The sequence below is a fragment of the Engystomops pustulosus genome, chromosome 7, assembly GCF_040894005.1.
Source record: "Engystomops pustulosus chromosome 7, aEngPut4.maternal, whole genome shotgun sequence".
Taxonomy (NCBI): domain Eukaryota; kingdom Metazoa; phylum Chordata; class Amphibia; order Anura; family Leptodactylidae; genus Engystomops; species Engystomops pustulosus.
The window spans coordinates 108,719,611-108,734,720 of NC_092417.1; the positions used below are offsets into that span (position 1 = coordinate 108,719,611).

Genomic DNA, 15,110 nt, shown 5'->3' on the forward strand with positions numbered 1-15,110 from the left:
ATATGCTCCTTACTACAAGCAAGGCTTTGTATTGAATGAAGTATAAAGTGGATTCCCACCGGGGCTTAATATCGCAGACGTTATGATGCCACATGCACTTGGCAGGGTAGACTATATGAAGAATGATAGTGGTGTTATGGATACATCATAAGAAAACACTAATTTTATATGTTTCTCCAGAACTGTTTGTTTTTTCGCTGCTTGGGTGGAATAGAAGGTAGCTCTTGTAAATGGGCTTCCATAAATACTGCAAAAAGAAAGGTTCAAATCTGTAAGTAAAATGTTGTGTTCTTTATTTTTGTCAGATGATGTTGTATGGAAAACAGATGCTACAGGATACAAGTTTCTCCAAAAGGTGCTGGTTAACCACTTAACAACTTGTGACTTGTTAGTATGACACAAGTCCATTACACGAGTATGCAGAGGGCTCACTTCCTGAGCTCTCTCCATACATTCCAGGTCTTTGTTGTACATTGCAGCAAATACCCACCGGCAACACCCTACAACTGCCGCTGGCAGAGGTTTGAGTGTAACTCCCCATTATCGGGGGGAGAGCAGTTGCCACAACATCTTGGGGTCTGTATAAGACTCCAGGACTTGTCATTGCTGCAGATCTGTAACCGTCTGCTAGAGACAAATTATCCATAAACAATAGTATTGTGGTAGAGGCAGTCCACGGGTAGGTACAAGATAGGTTGTATAAGTTTGTTCATAAGTTGTTTTTTTTATGTAAGTAGTCCCCTAGTAGTAATTCCCTAGTTTCAAATGCGAAAAAAATCCAATACCCTACTTCCACTGTTCCTCCAATGTAGCTCTCTTATCTCTTCTCTGCCACTGCTGTGCACACTCTTAAGTCAGCAGACATACTGACATCATCAGATCCTGCCTGCCAACCTAAGAAACCCACAGCTCCAGAAGCATAATAGTGGAATATTGGGACAATTACTCCCTGCTTAAAGGGGACCTGTCAGCAGATATTGACCCAATAAAGCGCTACAAGTATGTTGTCATGTAGCTAAACACCTTCCAGATCATGTGTCTTTCATGGTCTTGTATGGTGGCATCATCCAGAATATTAGCTTTAATGTGAGATGTGATTTATTTGTATAAAGTCAAGGAGGCAGAGAATTTGGCACTGAAGTCAAGCTCTTCTTGCCTAGAACGCTGTAATTGATAGCCCTGCATCACTAGATCTCCTGAAGTCCGGTGCATTATGTCAACCACATGGAAGGATGTGGGAAGAGTTTAACTTCAATGTTAAACTCCTCCTTGACTTTATACCAGTTTACTTCTCACAAAGTTGATTTTCAGCATGATGGAACCACACTAGGCCATAAAAGAAACATGATCTGGAAGGCTTGACAACACACTGGTAGTGGTTTATTAGGTCAATTTCTGATGACAGGATTCCTTTAACACTTTCACACTACGCTATCTGCATGTGGAGGATGCATATACAGGCAGTCCCCAGGTTACATACAAGATAGGTTCTGTAGGTTTGTTCTTAAGTTGAGTTTGTATGTAAGTCGGAACTGTATACTATATTATTGTAACCCCAGCCAAAATTTTTTTGGTCTCTGTGACAATTGGATTTTAAAAATGTTGGATTGTCATAAGAACCAGGATAAACAATAAATCTTAATTACAGGCACCATTACTGTTAATGGTAACAACTGCTGTTTATTGTAGCCAAGGAATAAAGTACAGTAAATTACCCAAATCCAGAGGTCTGTTTGTAACTAGGGGTCGTATGTAAGTCAGGTGTTCTTAAGTAGGGGACTGCCTGTATATTTAAAGTCAGGAACACATCTGCATATTGGGACATGCCTAGGAAAATAGGACAGAAAATATCAGACTGTTTCGCTTACATCTGTCTCTGGGAAAACTGTACAAAAATCATCATGATTAAGGCCAGCAGGTCATGAATCGTGGACCATGCACTGACTGGATTTCAACGCTGATCACAGTGCAGATTGTGTGACTCTGAACATCAGGGGTGTAATTGGTAGACGCTGGGCCCCCCAGCAGACTTATGCATGGGGTCCCCATACTCCCTTCCTCCGTATTTGTATACTCACACATTTATACACTCTTACACACACCCCCATTTATACACTTATGTGCACACATTTAAGCACTGAAATATGCATTTATACACATACACAGATCCTACAGTCCCAGTAACTGCTCGCCACATTGGCGAGGCAGCTGCTATGGGTGCTACCACTGTAGTTAGGCCCCTGCTGAACATCATAGCTGTGTATGATGCAAGGAAGGAGTCTGTTCTTCCCAGCAATACAGTACCACCAAACTGTAATCATTTCGGCACTACTCTTCCGTAGGGAAGTAGAAACTCTGTGTTTTATGTATGTCTATTGGAGTCCCATCCTCTGCATTGTGGGCAGTCCTTGAAATCCGTTATGTTAATATATGTTAAGTATGTTAATGTGCCACTGGCCTAAACCTATGGTCTCCAGTGGAGTTGTCACACATTCTTATTGCACAGAATATGACATTTTCCTAAGTGATGTAATTGCATATGCGTACAGAACTAGTCACATTCGATGTACAGTAGATTGGCAATGCTGAATCTTTTTTTTTTTTTGTAGAGGCATGGCAGCTCATTTATGTTTGCAACTGCAGCTCCTAATATTTTTTTGTAACAGACACAATTGTATGTATCGGTCTATGCCTTCATCAAAACATAACAGGAACATTGGCGCCATGTAGCCACTTTATTCTGATAACTGTTAATACTCAAAGCCTGAATATGTGGTTCCAAGTATGTTAGTAGTTTTATGGAGTTTTTAGTAGTTTGTTATGTAGTTTTGGACATTATATTGGAAATTACATGTGTAACGCTAGGATATATACAGTTATATATTGTATATTTATTAAGTGAGTTTCATAAAAGCAGATGGAACCTTATATCTGAAACTGTATTCATGTTTGGTAAGTGCATGCTTATGTTGACACACCGTTGTCTCTTGTATCTGGTTAATGATCCCTAGCCAGGGAGGTGATAGCTGGTAAGACTTGCAATGTACAGTATTCCTGTGAGCTGATTGCCAGCAGAACCAGTCTTCCCCAGTGATGTCGTACGCATACTTGAAAAATCAATAGGGATTAACCTCTCGCACCCTCACATATTTATACCGTGGTCTGCATGGCTTACCAATATTTCATCTGCTTCGCCTAAACGCTGGGACTCAATAACATTGCAGCCGTCCTCGCATGTGACTAATTAATTACAAAAAGTCAGCCGCGCTGGAAAGAAGTGATTAAATATCAGATGGAGGGGCTTCTAGTGGGTAGAAATGACTAGATTCACATCAATTGTTTGTTGGTCATTGACCCTGCCTTATAAGATGGGCAAAATTAATTTAAAGATTAAAAAAGAATCTGTCTAAGTAGCCAGTATCCATCACCAGTTGGGTCACTCATTAGTGATCAGCTTTTCAGGCCACTTGAAAGATCAAGTCAGGTTAACCACATTAAAGGGATATGTGCACTGATGACATTTCCTCTCCTATCTTCACAAGCGTTTATTTCACAGGCTGCAGACAACAAATCTGTGGTCTGTTCTTTGTGGCCTATGTCTCATCTCGGTCTTATCACACACCAATGGCAGTAGATGAGAATAGGACCTACTCTGAATTTTGCTGCTTGGAATAAAGTTGGAGCTACACATGGGGGGCATTTATCAAGCCTTGTACGCCAGTCTGGCGAGATGTGTGCCCCCATGAAAGTTTTGTTGCTTTTCTGGCGCAGATTTGTGGAGTGAAAGATACAAGTAGTTTCATAAAAAAGGGAAAAAAAAGTCCTCCTTTTGTGGCTCCATGTGGCTTTGGCTCAAAAAATTGTAGCTCAATTTTTAATGCACAAAGCAAAAAAAAAAAGACTTAATGGGGGACATTTACTTAAAGTGTCGGTGTCTGCATTGGCTTTGTTACCGACCTGCTCTCGGAAAGAAGATACACATTTAATATTGTGTAGCTGTGCAGAGACATTTCTGGCGCCGAGACCATTTTCTGTCCCTGGGACCAAAATCTGTCCCGAGCACCAGAAATGCACCAGTTTTCTTTTGGTCTACCTTCCGCCAGTTTACAGCGCCCAAAAAGGGCTGCGACACATATTAATTGTGTCTGAGTTTCCACTCCGCCAAAGCCACGTCCCATTTTTGGAGAAGAGTCGGAGCAGACACAAAAAGTCATTTTTTCTGGCGCCGCCAGCTAATAAATAGGTCTCAGAGCAGAACATGTGGTGAGAGCGCCACAAAACTGGCGGAAACGCCATAGTAAATGTCCCCCAATGTGTGTTCCCAGCGTAATAGAGGGATGTATGAGATTGAGTGAGAAGCCATCTATACGATCCGCCTTGTACTCTGTGTGGGTTTGACCATGTGACGCAGCCTCCTGCAGCAACTACTCAAAATTGTAGCCTCAGGGATTCATTCTACTAGGGATCAAATGTCATTGATTCCTGTGGATAATGTATACAGCCCATATGGGAACAGTGCCATCCACGCAGAGAAGAATTGAGACAATTCATATTGATTTTACTATATCATACAAAGTTTCCATAACTCAGAAAACTCTTTTAAAGGGACTTAGTAATCTATTTCCAATGGCAAAATAATATTAAAAAATATAGCAAGCATTTGAGAATTCCCCAACACATTCAGTTGTGTTATTACTGTGTGAACATGCCCTGAGAATCATTTGACAGATCATTTGGCATTTTTAAAAATTACTCATTTGCCTCCGATGTGTAACTAATAATGGACACCCAGCACTGCTGCTGCTATATTGGTAGCTGCTATAGTACTCAAATGGACCCTAAACAGTTGTGTCAGTATTCACTGCAATTTAATTCAGAAAGACTGAAAATCTCATCCAGATTGTTCTTTTCATTGACCGCCAGAGCACAAATGTAATTTGTGAGTTATATTTATAAGCTGTGTATGTTTTTTTTTTGTAAGACCTGAATTGTGACTGCAACACATTTACCTGCTAGACCAACAGCTGCCGCTCCTTATTCACAGCTTATTATGCACGGAGCCCTATTCCCAGGGGTGAGCTATTAATTCAGGAGTCTCTGCTCAATGTGGTCGATGTTCTCTGTAACAAGTTTAGGATAGCAGATACTCCTTACCTGATCTATTACTCTCAATGATGTATCTGCAAATTGATTAATCCTCACAGTTAGACTTATTAGCTGCATTCAATCAGGCTACGAGCCCCAAATGATTCGCTAAAATGGAAATGCCGGATAAAGTGGGAATTAATTTGGAGAAGGCGGTTATGCCAAGTTTAGAAAGGTCTGTGCAGAAAATCTGGAAATCCAGTGAGATTATTGTCCTCTAGGTATTGGTAGTCTAGAAATATTTCTATCACTAAGGGTTAAAAATATAACAAAAAAAGGACAAGGAACTGTCCTATTGTCTTGTTTGTACTTACAATAAAGGTGTAGGATTTTCCAGATGTAGGATACTGCTCCTGTTAGTTTTACTAGTCTAGAAGGTCTGATAACCCAGAATAAAACAGAAGGAAAATATATTATAGGAGCAGCTTTTGTGTATGTTACATAGAGGCCTCTATATAGTCAGGTTTGACATTTTTGGATCCTATTGGACTGGTTGATTCACCATATTTTACTCTACTGTATCATTTCTTTACTCGAGCATAAGTGGTACTACTTGGCCATAGGAAAATGTATAGGGAGGCAAGCCTAATGAAATGTTATCCACCATATGCTCACTTTGCTGTTCTCAAAGACTAAGGCTATATTCACACTGCCGTTGCCCGCCCGTACCGTACCGTAGCGGGCAACGGCAGTGTACGGGGAGAGGAGGAGGAGGTGAGCGCAGCTCACCCCCGCCCCTCTCCATAGCAACCTATGGCGCACGGCGCCGTATTACGGGAAAAGATAGGACAGGTCCTATCTTTTTCCCGGGTACGGAACGGTACGGTGCCGCACGTGTGCGGCACCGTACCGCTCCCGTAGGGTGCCGTGCGCCCATAGAAGTGTATGGGGGACGTATATCGGCCGTATATACGGCGGCCGTATATACGTCCCCCATACGTTCGTGTGAATATAGCCTAAGAGTTTCTCAAACTGTGGTACATTTACACTGAAATCAGGGAAAGAGGGGAGAGAGGCACCAAGCTCAGGTGTCTCACTCCATTTATTGCTATGGGAATTTCAGAGCCAGTTTTTAAGATCAATATACCGTATAAGCCAACCCGAGTATAAGCCGAGACCCCTAATTTTAACACAAAAAACTGGAAAAACCTATTGACTCGACTATAAGCCGAGGGTGGGAAATGCATTGGTCACAGCCTCCCAGTATACAGCCAGCAAGCCCCCTGTAGTATATAGCGTGCCAGCCCCCTGTAGTATATAGCCTACCAGCCCCCTGTAGTATATAATCTGCCAGCCCCCTGTAGTATATAGCCTGCCAGCCCCCTGTAGTATATAACCTGCCAGCCCCCTGTAGTATATAGCCTGCCAGCCCCCTCTATTATATAGCCTGCCGGCCCCTGTAGTGTATGGCCTGCTAGACCCCTGTAGTATATAATCTGCCAGCCCCCTGTAGTATATAATCTGCCAGCCCCCTGTAGTATATAGCCTGCCAGCCCCCTGTAGTATATAGCCTGCCAGCCCCCTGTAGTATATAGCCTGCCAGCCCCCTGTAGTTTATAGCCTGCCAGCCCCCTGTAGTATATAGCCTGCCAGCCCCCTCTAGTATATAGCCTGCCGGCCTTTGTAGTGTATGGCCTGCTAGACCCCTGTAGTATATAGCCTGCCAGACCCCTGTAGTATATAGCCTGCCAGACCCCTGTAGTATATAGCCTGCCAGACCCCTGTAGTATATAGCCTGCCAGCCCCCTGTAGTATATAGCCTGCCAGCCCCCTGTAGTATATAGCCTGCCAGCCCCCTCTAGTATATAGCCTGCCGGCCCCTGTAGTGTATGGCCTGCTAGACCCCTGTAGTATATAGCCTGCCAGACCCCTGTAGTATATAGCCTGCCAGACCCCTGTAGTATATAGCCTGCCGGCCCCTGTAGTGTATGGCCTGCTAGACCCCTGTAGTATATAGCCTGCCAGACCCCTGTAGTATATAGCCTGCCAGACCCCTGTAGTATATAGCCTGCCAGACCCCTGTAGTATATAGCCTGCCTGACCCCTGTAGTATATAGCCTTCCAGCCCCCTGTTGTATATAGCCTGTCAGCCCCTGTAGTATATATCCTGCCAGCCCCCTACTATATAGCCTGCAGCCTCTGCCCCCTATATAATGCATGTTAAAAAAAAATCACCTTCCGACACCCCCTCAGTAGGTCCTCTTCTATACAGCGATGAACCGTATCCCTGCGGCATCTGTTGTAAGCACCAAGACATCAGCCGCTTGTTGACATCATAGTGTTTGCCGATCCTGGCGCACATAGAAGAACGTCAGGGAGCAGCTGCGACGGGTGGAGTGGAGACACAGCGCTGATCCCGGATGCTGTATAGAAGAGGACCTGCCGGGAAGGGCGGGGTGGGAGGGGGTTCGGAAGGTGAGTGCACTATTTTGCCATTTGCAATGGCAACACGACTGAGGTTCCCAACTTTTTTTTTCCAGATGAATAGTTGTGCCTGAGATGGCACCTGCATCGACCAGATTTTTAATAAGGCCAAAGCAAACATTTTCTAAATGGTGTTGAGTAAGTTAAGACACAACTCCCTTAAGTGGTTGGGAAATGTGATCTACACCAATTCGTAGTCTGCAGCTGGAGCACTAGAAAGTAACACTTTAGGTCATGTATAGAAGACTCTGGTAAAGCTGGATGTGTACAGTGGCACTACCTTGTGTAAGGGAACAATACACAAGTGAAAGAATAATAGATCGGAATGATGTCTTCTTCAGGTTAGATAATCTTCCCATGTTAATTCTGGCTGGATTCTCATATATTTCTCATATATTGTAAGCTTTGCTGAGCAGGGTCCTCATTCCTATTGTTGCATCTGATTATGCCTGCTTAAACCTGAAGGCGGCCAAAGAATTCCGATGGCGAAACGCATATTATTCTTTTTAATACTATCCAACAAGACACTTATTTGTGTTTGGATCATCAGTTTACCCCAAGACCTGGCTTTCCTAAATTCTTATACAGTAAAAGAAAAATCTTCTGTTTTCTTGAATAATTCTGCTTTCTATAATTCTCTAATAAATGATGGTCTCCATTAACGATCTATATTCTTCACATTCACTGAAAGAATGGGAACAGTTATTTTATTATTACACCCTCAAAACTAAAATGGAATTTTCCCAGAAAAGTGCGATGCACCTGAATCTGGCTAATTGCTCGTCCCAATCCACATATTTTGCTAGAAAACAAGTTTTCTTTCTCTGTGCAATTTTTCAACATCATTATTTGGGCTTTGAAACATTACTCAACAAGCTGCTAAATTAATATATACTGTGTTCTTTATTTAATGGGTAGGGGGACTTGTCTCACAGCGGTGCGTTTGTTCTGGTTGGCTTTCAAAAAGCGCTGCCTGCCGTGTGAGGGACATCTGTTCACAAATGAGTGATTGTGCTTTTGATTCGGAGCATCACCGTCCCTCTAAATCCTGGCCGCACATGAAAGGAGCAGATTGTTGTGATAGCGCCTTTGTTTAGGGTTCCGCTAACCAGCCTTTATGCATTATTGAGAGCCAATTCCACTGCCGGCAAGCACTCCACACCGCACCTAGCCCCTCTGTGTTATTCCTATTGTCAGCGTGGCTCTCCTTGCCTTCCCGAGAACAGGGTGGGGGAGGGGCGGCCGGGAGGATTAAGCAGATAAATTATTTACAGTATTTAATTATAGGTTTACAAGTTTATTAAAGTTCACAGTTACTAAGTAACAAGGCAGGCTCCATGGGGACGGCTCTTAAAAAACGAAATATGGAGACAAATAATAATTTTAATATAGCAGAGATGTGTTTTAAGCTGTCCAGTAAATTGAATTTCTAAGAACAACGTGTTTTCTTATGAACTTTTGAGGTCTCATAATACATTCTTAGCTCTGGGCCTCGTAAGTGCCAGAGTGAACAGTGCAGTTCTATACACGAGATCGGCTGGAAGGGCAGACGGACAGCATTGACTCCTTCACAGCAGTGTGCCTTGTCTGCACTGGCCGGGAAAGGAGAATTAAAGGGGATAGGAAAAAAGGGTCTGCTTAAGTTTTCTTCACTCTTTCAATTCTTCTCTCATGTATTGTCTCTGTTTATCTCCATTTACTTGATGTGAAATTCCTTTAATCTTATCTTTTAGAATGTCTTCTAATTCGGCATTTTTTATATTTTATCGAAGTGCTGCAATACAGTATATGACAGGGTTTTATTTGAGAGCAATGTACTGATGTAGATAGAATTCGGATATTCTGTCTGCGGGTTTGGTAACCTTTTAAGTCCGATAATCCAGAATTTAAGCCCCTTTTCGTAACAGTAATGACCTAATAGACACTACATTATGAAATATTTTTAATTGCTTTACTGTCATTGGAAAGTATAAGGGAGGGGTGTCTTCTATTTGGATTATACCTGTAAGTATGACTATGCAGTTGTAATTTGGCATATAAGGGTTTATTTAAAGGGAACCTGTCCCTATACAAATGCAGTACAATTTGCAAGAAGTATGTTATGGAGCAAGAGGAGCTGACCAGATCATATGCAGTTTTGTGGGATAACTGTGCTACAAGTCTGGTTCCGCTTGAAAAACTCAGTCCATGTGTCAGCCAAATTGTTACAGATCATTTGGATTGTAAATCTGATCTTTACATGGGCTGTCGCTGCCCAAAGTCATCTGTGTGAAAGCAGCCTTAGTATTGCTTTTGATTGTATTATGAAGACTTTTCTATCCCTTGTGGTGTTGTCTCTAGGGAGTCTCTCGTCATGTTTGTATAATAAGCCTGTAGCAGGCACGCGTCTGTGGTAAGGATGCCAACACAACCTCTGTGTACAAACAGAGACCCGACAGTGGCGGGCAACATTGCGGCGGGAACAAGAGGTGAGTATAAGCCCACCCAGTCATACAGAAAAGAAATTATAAACCTGAACAGCCCCTTTAGGCAGCTATTGCAGGTTCAAGGGACTAGTCAAATAAATGGCTGTCCAACAAGGCAGGAGCCTAGAAACAGATGACAGAAATATGTGCGTACAAGCGTTTTGTCCTAAATGTTTGTCCCAGGTTAGAAGTTATCCCCTATCCACAGTGAATGAAGCAGCATCAATTTCTTCTCCATATCACGGGGGTCCCATTCTCGGTGGGTCAAATCAGCAAGTTTTTCCCTGCCCTGTGGATACACTTGGGATAATCCCTTTAACAATGTTTTATCCTACTGCAAAAATGGCAAAAGGGAAACCCACAGAAATTTGAGAAAGTGGTGGTGGTGGGGGGGATAAGGATAGGGTTCTGAGGAATACAGCAGGTATTTCTTTGTTTTTAACCTGACAAAAAAAAGAAGCAAAGGAAAGAAGGTGAAGGGATACACTATATCAAAACATCCATGGTGTAGAGTGGAAGAGAGAGAAAACAAGTTTTCCAGTTTTCTATAAAGAAATCGTTTGAAAAAGGACTTTCTTACTTAGTCTGATGAAATGCACCCCAGACTTTTTTCACCAAATCTACATTTCTTTATATATTGTACACCTGTCAGACTTCCCAAAATTGGTTACTGTGCTATGACACCAAAGTTATTTCTCTGTACTTTAACACAAAATTCCTTGTGTGATCACATACAAAAATATGCACTATTGAAGGGTATCATCATTTACATGAATTAGTAATGATGGCAGGATGCGGACAAACACTGTGCTTGTTTGTAGTCTGTAACCAAGGTGACATATGCATCTGTATAGGAACTGTATACAAAGTTACAGTACTTGAAGATACATAGAGTACCTAGTAAACTGTATAGCAATAAAACTGGAGGAAATAATAAACCATTTCATGTTGTGTGTCTCCTTACTGTTTTGCTTGGTTGTGTGCTAACTAGAAAGGCGGTGTTGTTAGCTTATTGTCCCATGTATTGCTTTCATTAGCAGGCATATCACAGGGATTCACAAAAAGTTAATTAAATATCCCCCGTTCGGTTCACCAGTGTTACGGTAATTACTAGTTATTGTTTCTATTGGAATAGATCTATTTACAGTATATGGGTTAATAATGGGATGTAGTACACGAGATTCACCACCAGGGGGAGGTATAGGTTGGGCTACAATGCCTTTCTGTGATACCATAACTGTATATATCTGGCTGCAGCTTGTATTGGTGTGAAGGAATGCTTGGTAAATGTGATGAAGCTTTTAACACAGACGTAATTGCACAAATCTGGGGTTGTAAGGGCTATAATGCAACATACAGGAATCCAATGTATCAGTCCTGCTGTTTATGTTTGGGTAGCGTTCAGTTGTGGCAGTGACCCTGGATATTCACCACTGACCTGGTACCACAGTACAGAACACATGCTATGAAAGAAATTTTGCTGTGTGTATATTTTGAAGAATCTTTGGATTTTTCTGGAGGTTACGCTGTCATAGTGTTCTCTGGCTGCATAGAATATAACAGATGCTTTGCTGACCTTCAGGATGATCCGGACCCCATAAACTGCAGGGAAATTTAAATGAACATTAGGGCGTAGCTTATCTATGTTTAGAAATTGATGCTATTGGTGCCTGTTATTTCTGAATGTACGGTTGTATCTGGCTCATTAGCATAATTTATAATGTTGATCTTATTATTATTTTGATGGTAAATTTACTTGGGGAACATTTCTAAAAAAAAATACCAGGAAAATGTATCAGAATAAAAGGAGTTGAATTTTACTATACGGTATCTGCCAAATTAATTTAACCGGATACAACCGGACAAATGATAATGATGCAAAATACAGAGTAGAATACTGCCATGTGAAACTGGATAAACGGAGTTGATGGCCCACATTTACTAAGGGGCTTGCGCCAGTTTTCTTTGGACTTAGCACATTCTTTTCAGCGCTAACTATTTGCACATGTATTTAAGAAGTTTCCTCTCACATCTCTTTAGCCATGGTGTATGCAGCAGGCATATCTCAAGGTCAGTTGAGCTAACAATCTAATGTTTTATCTAATATGAAGAGCTGTAGTGAGCGGCAGGCAAGTAGCTAACAGAGAGATTTGCATCGGGATCCCAGTAATATCTCTCGGTGTCATTGCACTTAAACGCTGATCATACTCCTTTCTCTTGTTTGCAAATCTTATTTGGAGATACTTACACTTAATTGGAAAGATTACTCAATCAGCGAGGTCGCCCTTGATGGATTGGGCCTTCGCTTACACATTACTGTTTGCAAAATGGATTCTCGGGCTCCACATCCGTGCTCACACAGTAAAGCGAAACGAGGAAACAATGAGAGCGCTGCTTGTGACTGCTGCCAAAAACCTTCTGCGAGAGATTGCATTAAGCATGCCCAACTTAATTATGGAGTCCAATATTATTAACCTCAGGGGAGACACCTTATGAAGTTACTCTGGTGAAACAACATTCCATTTGGGATTAGCCGAAAGTGAACAAAATCATGTTTCAATACCTCCACTAATAGCGGGCGATCTCTTATTTGCCCTGCATGTGATAAAATCAAAGATGAGGAGGTGTCGGCAATGCATTTTTTCCTTTTGGGGTTGATAAGTGTTGAAAAGGCCTCCCTTAGTGGCACCACGAGGATCTATAGCTGTGCCCTTCATTCAGCAGCTGGCAAATCCTGGCAGGGTGTATCCAGAACATGGTTATATGTAGTGACAACTTACTTAAGAGAGTATGTAATTTATGTATGGTTCTAAAATTGCATTATCTACATAATTGTACACGTATTGTCTGAAATAACAAACCTAAAAGAGGAGAGCATGTATGACCCCCAGTTTTTGTATCTAGGTGGGGTTTTTGGACTTGAATTGAGATTCCTAACATAGCTGGGTGACTACCTCTACTGGTATGTGGCCAATCCCAGGCCAATATTTAGCGTAGGGTCACTTGTTAGCGTTGCTTAAAGAGGTCTGTCTGCTTTCCCCTTTTTGTCCTAGTGGATACATGATACATGGTTATTGGACATTACCATTTCCTCTATCATTAGGGAATATCCTACCCCCAGTTGTCAATGCCAGTGCAGAGTGTATAGAGTAGAACTTCATCAAGGGGCATTTTTAATCCCAGTTGTATATGTTTTTATAAATTTCCAGGTGGGATAACAGAGGGATTATGCAATGCTGAATTCTACAGAAAGATGTACCAGAATTATTTCAAGAGGAAAAGAGAATCAATAGGTCCTCTTTAACACCTTAACAACAAGTGACATATCTGTATCGCCATCACAATAGCACCCAAATTGACACTTTTTCGCCATTTCACAACTCATATAAATTCGAATAAAAAGGTCCGTAATCCGAAGTATGAAAAAGTTATCAGAATAGGGCAAAACTAAGAATTTTTTTTATACAAAAGTTTTAAAAAAAAATCTATTGAAACCTATATAAATTTGGCATCTCCGTGAATCATAGCGACCCTAAGAATAAAGTAGAGATGTCAGTGAAAGCCCACAAGAAAATGGTACAAATATATTATTTTTGTTAGGGGGGGAGCACTGCTGGCAACATTTTATAGGGGGGGCACTGCTCAGGGGATTTCATTACTGGGGGACACTGCTGAGGGCATTTTATTGGGGTGGGAAGCACTGCAGGGGACATTTTAAGGGGGGGATCACTTCTGGGGACATTGCATTTGGGAGAGAATTGCTGGGGACATGGCATTGGGGGGGTGGAAGTCTGCTGTGGACAGTTTTAGTAAAAAGTCCACAGACAAGAGAATATTATAGGTGTGTGGAGGTTGCTATAGAAAAGGGGTTATTATAATGTCCCCTTTCCTGTAGCCATCTTTTTATCAATACATTAAAAGAGGGCTACAGAAAAAGGGGCACTATAGGGGGGGTGCAGGAAATGGGACATTGTATGAGTTGGGGTTAAATATAGAGTACTTGCACACCACACATTTACCAGACCATGGTCTTGATCCCAGGGAAAAAAAAAAACATGTGCAGACGGTCCCTAGATACATCGGTGTTCCCCAACCTTTGTGTAAGGTAATAATAATCTAAGGATAAATTGCCTATAAGATTTTAATTTGTAACAGTCAGGCTCCTCCACACTTTCACTTAGTAATCTTCATCCTGTGGGATATTAGATGCTCTGGATTATCAAATCAAGCGTGACTCATTTCTCTATTTGTATGGACAATATATCTTTGATTACACATTGTTTCTTTGATTACCAGAAATGGTGAACCTCACTGCGGGGAATAAGGAAAAGGTAGGACTTTATATTGTTGGCTGGGCAATCCACAGCATCTGCAGAGTGCCCCTGCCAATATCTTTGTATAACAGATAAAATGGCAGAGAAAGTTCAATGTAATTTCTGCCAAGGACCATTAAGAGGGTAGTGGCACCATCTCTAGCTGACACATACAAATGTAGAAAGCACCAAAAGCTGCTTACTGGTACGGAGCGGTGCACCCTCCCACCCCAATACTCCTTTTGAGGCCTTTGTTTTCTTATGCAGCTGGCTTAAGTCTTCAGACCTCTTTGTTGGTAGATTTATATTCCGAGGTTCTGGCTATGATCTGACAATCGCAGAAAAGTTCAGCAATGCAGAAACTGCTGGATTGATTACAATGCCTTTGAAATGTGACTTGGTTATGTAGAACTAGTTTGCACTTTAAGTGTCAGATATTCCCATCATGTCCAAATCATTCTCCAAAAAAAAGCTCATGTACTAAGCAGATCAAATAAGAGCTGATAAGCCTAAAACCAGGAGGGCGCGTCCTTAGCTTAGAGGAGAAGTGACTGGCGATGGGATTCTGGGATGGGAGCCGCCAATTACCTGAATACAGAGATCTGTAAAAGGGTTGTCCTACGTATAATGGTATATGGTTGTCAAAGCATCCCTCAGCAACAACAGCAACTGCCAGGTCCTGTCTATGTCACCTTTTAGGATCTCTGTAATTGTGTTATCCCCTCTTTGAGCCAGGATAAAGATATTCTCTATAATATATTTT

General features: G+C 41.8%; 1 protein-coding gene across 4 annotated transcripts in view; it reads left to right on the plus strand.

Annotated features, from left to right (window-relative positions):
- WWOX (WW domain containing oxidoreductase) overlaps nucleotides 1–15,110 on the plus strand; it is a 799,245-nt gene that overhangs the window by 338,072 nt on the left and 446,063 nt on the right. The gene's annotated exons all lie outside the window — the stretch shown is intronic.